Below are 8,187 nucleotides of genomic sequence, written 5' to 3'. Positions count from 1 at the left end.
ATATTTATTAAGCACCTAGTATGAGCCACATACTACACTAGGTATCAAGGATACATAGATAAAACGCATCATCTGTGTCTTCAAGGAGCTCTCAATATAGGGAAAAGACAGACAAGTAAACAGTTATACAGAATAATGAAATGCCAAGTCAGGAAGTGCACAAACTGCTTTCAGAAGACAGATGAGAAGGGAAACACCTAGGAATTAAAAAAAAAAAAAATTAAACAGAACTTAATCTATAGTATTAGGTCATAATAATCTGTGATAACCCTTTAAATAAGATTATTATCTTCATATTTGAGGCTTAGAAAGTATACATAAACTGCCCAGGGTCATACATCTAGTGGCCGAGCTGGAATTTGTCTTAAACCAAGATGTCCTGGTTCCAAATTATGCACCATGCTCCAAAGGAGATTTTTTTTTTTTCTGAAAGCATATATCAGAACTCAAGTTTTAGGGCTGGCCCGTGGTTCCATTAGGAAAGTGTGGTGCTGATAAGGCCACGGGTTTCGATCCCTACATAGGGATGCCCAGTTAGCTCACTTGGGAGAGCGTGGTGCTGACAACACCAAGTCAGGGGTTAAGATCCCCTCACCGGTCATCTTTTTTTGAAAAAAAAAGACTCAAGTTTTTGTTTTTCTTCAACAGATAAGTCATAAACATCAATGAGATTTTCACTTCGTTTTGTTAGGGGGTTAACAGGCAAATTTTTCCTTTCCTTGAACAGATCATCCAGTTGTATTCTTTGTATACTTGTCTTACACATTAGAAGAATGAAAGATAAAACACCCACTATGCTAGCCTGAGATTGGAGATTGTGTAAAAGGAACAGCATCTGAGAACTGACAAGTCAAAGAGTCCCTACTAAGTTGAAGTTCAAGATAAGTATCACCAAGTCAGCCACAAAGAAGCCACTTACAGCAGGTACAGCACCAGGTCAGCCAGCCTGGACTCTTTTAAGGTGACTCAGGGAGCAGCGAGATTTGCTCTAAGAAAAGGAGCTCACATTCTTTACGCACAAAGCCACTTTGAAGTTTTGGACTAAAAAGAAAAGGAAAGTTCTTGCCTCTTTACATAATCAAGCATAGGACGATGAATGTTTTATCCCTGAGTATAAAACCAAATTTATCACTGCTTCCAACTAGCACCTCCTCCCAACTTCCTCATGCAACCCAAGCACAGAAGATTAAGTCATGGTTGTTTACTTTTCTCTTACCCACCTTCCTTCATATCCAGTCAGTTGCAAATGTCGGAAACTCTGCCTCCTCAATGATTCAGAAATCTTGCCAATCTTTCTCTCCCCTGGATCCCTGGTTCTTCTTACCAATTTTCCCTGGACTCTGAACTGATTCTCTCACCTCCTCTCCAGCAGCACTACTAAACAGAGATTTGATCACTGTCGCTTTGGCATGCTCCAAACACCTTCAGTTGCTCACTATGAACTGCTAGATATATTCCGAACATTTCAATTCAATATCCAAAGCCCCTAGCTAGTGATTTTTGCCTGTAGTTCCCACCTCATCTCTCATTACTCTCCTCAATGGACCCTATTCTCCAAGCAAATTAAGTTATTATTCTCTGAGACAGGCCCTTTGTATTCTGCATCTGCACTTTCTTTCACTTGGAATGCCCTCCTCTCTGTCCTTCAAGGTCTAGTTCATACGCTGCCTTACATATTTTCTGTCCTGACAAAAATCATTTCTCCCTCTTCTGACCTGGCCTAGCATTTTGTTTTTGTGGGTCTTGTGGCCTCATCACAAATAGATCTGTATTAAGTGCATGCTGCAGAGCCACCCCTGAAGAACAGTCCCAGTTCATCCTCTTGCTAGCTATGGCGCATTTGCCAATATCCATGGTGTAAATACACCATGACCAATTTCAAGTGGTTGGGAAGAAATGTGCAAATCTTCCCTCCTGAGAGCCAGTAGGAACTGATCCAGCACACCGCTGTTTGTTTCTTTGTAAAATGGGAAAATAATACCTTTTCATGGAATTCTTATAAAGATTAAATGACAAAATAAATGTAAATTACTTAAAACAGCTTGGCAGAGAGTAAATACGGCATGCCATTACTTTTGCTGTTATTGCTTCTGTTACTGCTGCTGCTGCTGCTGCTACCGTGTCGTCACTGTTAGCAATGGTATTAAGCCTACAACATCTCCTACTACTAGTTCTACCACTAGTACTAACGGTAGTATCTCCCACCTAAACTGGCAACTCTTTGAAGGTGGAAAAGGGAACTAACCCTTTTATTGACCACCTGCTAGTTTTCAGACACAAGATATTAACCATTTGCCAAACATGCTAGAAGTTTCATATATATTTTCCCACTTAAGTCTGACAATAACCCTGAGAGACAGTCTATAATTACCTCCAGTTTGTAAATGACAGATGAAAGAGTTTAAGCCACTTGCTAAGACTGCACAGATAGTAAATGGTAGGGTTAAAACTCAAACTCAAACAGTTTTGTCTGGCTTCACAATCCATTCTTTGATTAAACATATCTGATACTCAAGACCTAAGTACCTTTTCCTACCATAACAGCATCTGCAAAAAAAAAAAAATTTTTTTAATTAAAAACTATTAAGTCCTTAATTTTAGATAGCAAATTTACCTTTGCCAAAAATTCTTCATCCTATGGATTAATCCTTATGGCCCAGGGAAGACTACAGGATTGTTCTACCTTCCTAAAGTTCTGTACAAAAGCAAATTCATAAGCTAAAACACTGAGTAGCAACTGCTTGCAAATTCTTCCCAAAGAAAAATGTTAGCCAAAGGATTAAATTTAAAATGCATGTTTTTTTTTAATAAACAAGCACAAATTTAACGCAATTATAAACTCTGAATAAGACTAGAAATTAGTATGTGGGACAACTGTCAAAAATCAAAATTGATCATTCATGTCTAACTGGAGTCAGAGAAATTGCCCATGGACTGGGCTACAGTTTCATTAGCTTGATTAAAAGTGAAAACTGGAGGAAGGGTAAAGTAGGTCAAAAACTTCCTGACTCCTTGAGGATTAAAACATTTACTAGTTACTAAGTATATATGAAAGGATCAGTAAGAATCTATTTGCCAGTCTTGGAGTATATGAAAAGAAAGACAGGACACCCTTGACTGGAAAAATTGATCATAATGAGATTGAAAAGCTAAGAGGAACTGGCCATGATCTGTAGCAAAAGGAATGTGGAAATGCCTTTATTCGTGACCTGAGCTAGGGAATTTATAGCTAGAGGGTCAGAAGACACAGCAGGTTTTATTATGGGACGGACCAATCAGGTTTTTCAAAGCTAGCTTTGAATTGTATATTTAAGCTTTCTACCACTTCTTTTGTTCTATTCCTTCCACCCACAAGTGTGTGTGCACACACATACACACACACACACCCTTATGTAAAACTAGATATTGTTCCTAAACTGCAATCAAGCCACCCTATGCATTCCCCTCACCCACATCCACCCTGCAATTCCTTTTACGAACTTCACAGTTCCACTTATAAAACAGCACTCCCTCACATAAACTGTGTGGTGTGGAGAGGAGACGGGGAGAAAGGAGTGGTGGGAAAGGGAAGATTTTAGAGAACTGACAATAGCATGAGTGACCAATATAAGAGCTGCAATTTAAGACTCAGGATTTCCACAGTTTTTTAAAAACTTGGAGAAGAAGGAATTCATAGAAAAAAAGAAACCAAAAAATTAGAATAAGCAAGAGTGATGACCACCTTTTCTAACAAATCTCTGTGTAAACTAAATACACTTTGTTTTTCTTCTGTTCAATTAAAAAACAAAAACAAGCAAAAAAACCCACATTAATACCATTATTCCTCAATTCTAGACACACAATTAACTTATTAACAGCTTCTTTGTGGGGTGGGGGAAAAAATACAAGCATATTAAATATGCACACACAGGTTTTAAGATACATCCCATTTCTGAAATGTTAAGTTGGGGTAGGGGGTGTTGTGGGGCAGGAGAGTGGAAGTGAGAGCAGAACTCAAAATCCAGAGAATTTAGTACCTGGACTACCTCTGCTGGCTGTGTTGAGAGTTGATTACTCATAGATGGGTGGCTTTGGGTGGCTGTAGATAGGCTGGTGAGTTGATGGCCACAAAAGAGGTATGGAGCGTCTACTCACCTAATGCCTGCCCAGAAGGAAATTGTGATGGATGGAACCTCTGTAGGAAACAAAGATAACATCTGGTCAGAGAAGTGTCTCACCTTTTAGTGTACAAAACCATACTGTACGCCCTTTCCAAAACCAATCCCCAGTGATGGACTTTGGTCAGTAGCACAGATATGTGCACAAAGATCCAGGAATGTTGAAACTCGGTTTATTTACAGAGGCACTGAAAATATTTTCTTTATGGAATTTCACAATGGGAAAACTGTTACTTGTAAACCATACATAGTCAAATATATTGTCATCACATGAACTTTTCACTCCAATTTATACCCATGACCACCTGTGTTGTTCTCTGGGGGTTCTGTACTCTATACTGAAGGGTTTTGACTCCTATGTGAAATGGTTATGTCATATTTCACAAGAGAGACCCTTGATTAGGAGGGGGACTAATGTTATGACATTGAGATGTATTCTGATTTAATGCTGATGCACCTTATGGAACACTGTCAGGTTTCATTGCAATATCTAAGATCTCCCTAAAGTCTCTCTTTTCTTTTTTCTTTTAAGTGCATTTTGAGGCTCTTTTTATAAGTAAAAGTGATAGCTTAAGAACTTTAGCTGCCTAAAACCATGACATCACTATCTACACATACCTCTGTAAAAGCATTAGGACACATCAGAACTTTAAAACACCCCCACCTTCATATGGGGAGTCACTAGCAGAGTCAACTGGCTGCTTGTACAGAGATGTCATTTGAGCTTTGCTGAGTAGCACTTCCATTAACCAGAAAAGCTCAGGAAAACTGGAGTAATGAGGAAAGAAATCAGAGGAAGACCATAAAAGCTCAGTTCATTTCAAGAAGAAAGCAGTATCCATCCCTCCCCCCTACATTTTAAATATCACAACAATTTAAGTTTCAAAATAAACAATTTACTGACAGCACACTTTATGTACAACTTTAATTTCTTCCTACTGTGTTCATTACCAAGCTGTTGGCTTTCTTTAGGGAGGATGGGGGTAAAAAAAACTTTTAAAAGACTCATTTAACACAGAAGTCAATTTCCATTAATGTATTCTTCATGTGGCATATGTAGTCTTCCAAAGCAGATCTGTATATACAAATATACATATATCAGTATCTTCCTTTATAAAAACAGCAGCAATTATCTCACCCCTAAACACATAATCGCTATTCATATCCAGCAGGAAAAAAACATGACTATGAGAAACCTATCATTTATAATTACTGCAGACTGGTTAGTATTGCTGGTAGAACTGATTTTTCCTTTATTTGTATAAAAACAGCTCTAATCATGAAAAGAATAATGTAACTATTGTATAGCCCAGCTTTTAGTTTCTAAAAAGTTAAGCAGGGAGTGTTTTTCATGCATTCTTCCTTGAGAAAGCAGAAATAAAGTGTTCCATCAATTGTCACTATCAAGTTGTTTGACACAGAAAGAGTTTACAGGCACGGCAGTCTTTGTTACTTTGGGTTTGTAAAGAGGAATCTGAGAGGGTACAGGGACCACCAACTTCTGCATGACCACCAAGGGCTGCACAGGTCCTAAAGACCCCAAAGCCACTTTTGTATGTGTTCAGTGAAAGGAAGAAAATGAGAACTTTGCACTAGTGTGCGGGAGGCCAAAGTTGGCAAAGGACGGAATGAGGGCTGAGACAAATGAACCACCCACAAAACATTCATCACAAGCTTCCAACAAATGCTTTTTGTCTTGAGTTCTTCAGATCACGCCTATAGGTAAAACTGGGAAGCACTGATTGGCAATAATACATGACTAGTTTGTAAGAAACTAGGAGAATGGGAGAATATAAGTGTCACTACTCAAAATCTCTCTAATTTTCCTTAAGTCTTATTCTGTCCATACAATTTAGCCAGTGGAAGCAGGATAGGGAACATTTGCACCCCCACCTCCCCACACACACATACACACTCACACTTAGATCCAAAGCAAGCTGCGAAAACTAGCCAGAGAACATAATCGATATGTGTGCTTAGGCAAAATGTACATATATGAAACACAGACATAAAAGGAAATCGTTAAGTAGATTTATATAGAGAGAGAGTTCTATCTTTGAGAAACGCAATCCATGAAGAATTTTTTCTGATTGTTGAGTTTTCTAATAGGTAGCCCTTCATTAAACTTCCGCAGATGGAAAAACAATGTGTGGTTATTATGGAATTAGGCTGAGCCAGAATCTGCTATTGAATAGTAGTTATCACAGATGTAGAGACCTGTAAAATAATAGATGTACAAGGGTACTTCAGAAAGTTCATGGATGGAAAGATTCATATTATCTTTTAATTCTACTTTTCCACGAACTTTTTGAAATATCTTCATACATTAAAAACCCTTTCAAATTTTTGGTCTCAAAGGTGGCCATGAAATAAATACAGGTTTCAGGCTCAGCTCCATCATTTTTTCAGATGACCGAAGTAATTTCTGTGACCATTCAAACATCAGTTGACATCTTAGTCATTTACAGGACACTTTTATCTACATTATCCCATCGGATCCTCATGGTAGTACTGTGAGGTAGGTGAGAGAAGAATGATTGTCTCTGCTTAACAGATGAGGAAAATAAAGTTCATAAAAGTGAACAGGTCAGAGGTCATGTAGAACCAGGAACCAAACTGTGTTTTAATCTAGTGCTCTTTGAGAAATTATATATGTTTGTGTCTTACAAAATATGGAATATTCCCTTTGTGGCTTACTAATCACAGTATTCTGGCAATAACTTTTTTTGAGCAATGCCCTTTAGTTCACCTTCAAGGTCCCTGCAACAGCATAGCTATTTCTCATCAATCTTTTTCATCAGTTCATCTCCCAAGTTAAGGTTCCTTCTTCCAGAACATCTCCCCTTAGACAGGGATCAGAGAAACATGAGCTGGGTTTCTGTCCAGTTCAAAGACAGAAGGAATTGCTAATATCTGGTAACCCACCTTCCAGCAGCACCATAGTTCTTTATTAACAAACGTGTCACTCTGAATAAGGTACACCTGCCTTACTTTTTCTTACCAATCAATCTGCCTTTAGAGCTAGCATTCATAGGAGGCACAGCCTCCCATTCTGTTACAAAAATTCTATAGTCTCCTCCAGCTTTTTCCTCTTTATCAGTTCTCAGTGAAGTGATTTATTATACAGAAATGTAATGACATATTATATGAAATGATTATAAGTATTTTAAAATTCTTTTGTTCATTTCAATAGTGAGTATTTGAGAGAAAGCTAAAACCAGTTCTGACGTTGACAGGTGGAAGGTGGTGATTGAGTTAGCATCACTGCATTCATTTTAAACCACTTGTAGAAATGGAACATTATTTAGTTGCTCAGATCTGAAATCGCCAAATATACACATTTGTTTTGAGAAGATGACAGCAATTCTTCAAATTAACAGTGAAAATGTTAAGCCCCCAGAAGACATTTCGGCTGTTTTGACAGAGTGGCTTGAGTGCTATGTCACCTCATTAAACCCAGTCAAGTAAGGGAAGAAGAGGTTGATGAGGTCATAGCCCAGGAGTGAGGTCACCAGCTAAATCTGACTTCATAGCAACAAAAATTTGACTGATGAGAAGTTGTCCCCAGGTTAGAGATTAACATCCCTTTGCCTAAATGAGTCTTTCAGGTCAAGGAAGGAAATTTGTCAGCTAGACTCTCTCAGCTTACTCACAGTGGCATGTGACTAATAGCACTTTGTAGTCTGTTGTGAAGGATATAATAATTAACTGGCCATTCAAATCCTAGAAAGGTCACATTAGCAGCCCCTAAAGGTGCTTCAGAGCCAAAGCAGTGGAGTGTGAAATTTTAATTCTACCATGAGCTCAGAGAATGATTAAAGTCAGAAGTAGTGAAGTGGGGGAACGTGGGAGGGGGAGGGAGGTTGGGGATAATTGGGTGGGGGGCATTGGGTACAATTGCAATTTGTGGTAATGGGCATGCTGCCAGTATGGATCTGGCTGTCACATCTTGGGCACGAGGAGTGACAATCAGCTTTGTATCTCATGAATATTCATAACAAATAAAAAAGAAGGAAGTGATCTATGGATG

This window comes from Galeopterus variegatus, unplaced genomic scaffold, assembly GCF_000696425.1.
Source record: "Galeopterus variegatus unplaced genomic scaffold, G_variegatus-3.0.2 Scaffold328, whole genome shotgun sequence".
In the NCBI taxonomy this organism is placed as follows: Eukaryota; Metazoa; Chordata; class Mammalia; order Dermoptera; family Cynocephalidae; genus Galeopterus; species Galeopterus variegatus.
This window is presented reverse-complemented; position numbering follows the sequence as displayed.